This window comes from Cyprinodon tularosa, unplaced genomic scaffold, assembly GCF_016077235.1.
Source record: "Cyprinodon tularosa strain WSP-4 unplaced genomic scaffold, ASM1607723v1 ctg470, whole genome shotgun sequence".
Classification (NCBI taxonomy): Eukaryota; Metazoa; Chordata; class Actinopteri; order Cyprinodontiformes; family Cyprinodontidae; genus Cyprinodon; species Cyprinodon tularosa.
The window spans coordinates 405,769-409,745 of NW_024039197.1; positions in this window are offsets into that span (position 1 = coordinate 405,769).

The following is a 3,977-nucleotide window of genomic DNA, read 5'->3' on the forward strand; positions in this document are numbered from 1 at the left end:
GAACAAAATTTGTCTTTTTAACAATAAGTGAGTCTTCATCAATTTTTAGAGATTTCTCTAGAGGTTTGGAATTTGCTGTGTGTTGAACTGTAGGTTTGGGTTTTTCTGACTGAGATGGGATCCTTTTTGCAGCTTCAGCGTAGGTTATTCCGAGCTCAAATTTCATTTTTTTAATTTCCTCAGACCTTTTGCTTGCTTCACAGCCGCGATAGGCAGCAGTATGTTCTCCACCACAATTACAGCATTTTATTTTAGCTTCTTTTCCACATTTTCCGTACTCATGTTCTCCTGCACACCTTCCACACCTCTGTTTCCCTTTACAAACTGCTGCAATGTGACCGAATTTTTGGCATTTGAAACATCTCAATGGTGGAGGATTGTAGATTTTGACATTATAGCTTATGTAACCGATGAATACTTTGCTTGGTAATTGCTCTTCTTCGAATTTAATTAGCACAGATAAACTGTCAGATCTTTCTCCGTTTCTTGTTGTTTTTAACCGTTTTACTTCTTTTACTTTTGCACCTCTTATGTTTTCCAGAATCTCTTTTTCAGAAATTTTTAGAGGAACTCCTCCAATGACTCCCCTGCTGAACTTTTTGTTCTCCATTAAGCTGCACTGAACTCTTATCCCGTCAATTTTGTTGATCCGTATTGCTTTGCCTTGCTGGGCGCTGTCTCTGCAAATAATTAGCAGGTCTCCACTGTACAGAATTCTGGCACCTCTGACTTCTCCGACAAGTTTATTGATGGTTTTTGTTAAGTGAACCGGATTCCAATTTGTAAAAGAGTCTGCCTGATTAACGACTTTGAATATGACTTTGAATTCATTTTGTTGTGCTGTGGAATGTATGGAATGATCATCACTGGATTGTTCTGAACTAGATTCCCCTTGAACTGATCTCTGTTTTTTCCGCTTTTTCTCATTTTTTGATGTTGCTATCTTCCAACCTTCATTGTCACTATTTCCCTCTTCCATCCCACAAGAATCGCTTCCTGTTTCCTCACTACTCACGGCCCAAGACATTTCTCCATAAGCAGCTTCAAAACACGCGCCATGCACCCTCCTGCGGTGGTCCTCTTGCTCCCAGCCTTTTAGCCAGCTAGGTCTGTTGCGGTGACACGTTGACCGCTCGGTTCAACCGACCGGAGGGGGTCTCCCTCAGCAGCAGGCCTGCTCCTCACACGGTGACTTCATTCGAGGATCACAGCAAGAGCCTGTCCCATCGTCGGAAAGACGCAAAATTGATTCCTAACAATTTTCACGTCATTCAGACGGTGTTACTAGCCAGACTCACAAGATGGCGCTGTTCTTCACTTCCGAGTCCACGACCTGGTTGGTTCCGCACGTTCACCGTTCTACCACAAGGGGCGCTGTTTTTCATAAACTATTTAAATGCTTTATTATTATTATTATTATTATTATTATTATTATTATTATTATTATTATTATTATTATTATTATTATTATTATTATTATTATTATTATCATCCAATTATACAACAAAAAGTTAATATAAAACTAAAACGTAATGAGAAAAGAAATATAAATAATCTTAAAGGCTTAATCACAAAATTTCTCCAATAAAACTGTATAGTATTTTTGCATTATTGCGTGCATCTTTGTTAGACACCCTTTTAACATATAGAATTTTTCTTTTTTTTAAAGACTGGGATTTTTGTATTTATGTCCTATTTTTTGCATTAATTAATTAGCATCAAACATTCCATTCCCTCAAGCTTTAAACATCTATACAGTTATCAAACAAATATTTAGTTGTTTGAAGCTGTGTTTTACAGCAGCCATAGTTTGAGTCAAAGGTTACCCCCATCCTCTAAGTAGAGGTGGGGATGTTACTTATTAGGAGGAGGTTTTTCGACTCGCAAAACAAAAAGCACTCGTGGAGAATTTTCTTGTTTCAAAAAGGGGTGTTTTCTTTACTTATAAAAAATAACATAAATATTCTCCGAGTTGTCTTACAAATAATTTAAGTATAAACGTTAACCGATGTGTGTGTGAAAAAACTGTTGCACGCCTCACTCCTTCAAACAAACAATCAGATCCACCTCAGCAGCTGCTTCTACTTGATAATCTCTGCAGGAGGCGGACTGACAAGGAGGTGGGTCAAAGCAAAACTAATATATATATATATATATATATATATATATATATATATATATATATATATATATATATATAAAACTGTATCTTCTTAAAACAGCATGAACCTGGACTTTAATTATTATTAATCTCTCTCTAATGATATATAGTCCAGATAATAGAATTACTTATTTCATATTGAAATACTGAAAATATATTGAAAAACTCTAGAATAATATTTCTAAGACAAAAGAGGCAAGTATGAATAAGGGTAGTGTAATATATATATCCAATAACATGATATAACTGTTAATCAACAGCTATTAACAGACCACAAGGGTTTGTTTTCAATTTTGAATTATAGTTTGGTGTTTTTGCTCCTTTCAGCTTCTTTTTTTTGTATCAGTATTCAGTAGGATTTTACAAATCTTGTCTAGTAGCAAATCAAGCAGGGCAAATGCAAACTGTTGTATTTGTGAGTGGATGGTAATAACGGGATAAAATAGCAGGTATGGTTCTGGAAATTGTAATGAAACAATGACTCGATTGTTTTTTTTCTTCTTCTATAAATGGTAGTAAAATGGCTGAAAATATCACAGTACAACAAAAATAAATAGTTATAAATGCTAGACAATTTAGAAACCATAATGAAATAAGCAAATTGATTAAAGAATATGGATTAGAAGATAAGAAAATAGCTCAGTTTAATCCAATTAGTGTTACTCCTCCTTGGCTATTCCCTGAGGTAAATGTAGACATGAGACTGCTTAAAATGAAAGATGGTTGGAATTTAAATGAAATAGAGATAAAGACTGATATGTATTTAAGACACTCATATTAGAACTACCTTAAAATATATTCAGATAGTTCTAAAAATTTAAAAGGACGTGTGGGAATAGGAATATATATACCAGAGTTTAACATATACATTTCTAAAAGAATATCAGATCAACTATCTGTTTTCACAGCAGAAATGGTGGCAATTATACTAAGCTTACAATGGATAGAGGAGGTTAGACCAGACAGGGTGGTGGTCTGTACAGATTCCACAGTAGTTTTAGAAAGTATTCAGGGAGAAGGAAATAATAGAAAAGATTTAGTATTAGAAATTCAGCACAGTTTATTTAGATTATATAGGGGTGGCTTTGATGTTTGGTTACGTTGGGTTCCAGCACATGAAGGTGTAAAAGGCAATAAAACAGCAGATATACTGACAAAAAGGGCTTTAGAGGGAACAAAAATCTTTTTGAGAAAGGGGAATGGAAATCACTTATTAAGAGTAAAGAAATGGAAAAATGGCAAAAGAGATGGAATGAAGATAAGAAAGGAAGAAGTTTATATAAGGTACAAAAATCAGTATTAAATAGAATCAGTGAGAGAAACAGAAGGGAAGAAGAAATAACCATCAGATTAAGAGTGGGTCATACCTATTTAAATGACAATTTATTTTTAATAGGGAAGAAAAATAACGATAAATGTGAAGGATTGGTTGAAAAAGAAAATGTAGAACATGTACTGATGAACTGTACAAGTTATGAACATGAAAGGGAGAAGTTGAGAAGGATGGTTGAAAGGACAGGCAAAGAATGGAGTGTTTAAGGAAATATAAAGAATATTCACATATTAAGAAAAGCATTATTTATTTATCTACAGAATTCAAAGTTAAAAAATAGAATTTGATGTAATGTTGCTACACACTCATGTACAGTAGGTGGCAGTATGCGCCTTAAAGTTCTTTGCGATCCGCCATAATAGAAAAGAAGAAGAACCATAACGAGCCACACCACACCAGTTGGTGGCGGTAAAGGCGCCTTCATTTTTTTTTTATAAACCACCTTCAATAAAGTCCAGAAGAAGAAGACCCACAACAACTGTC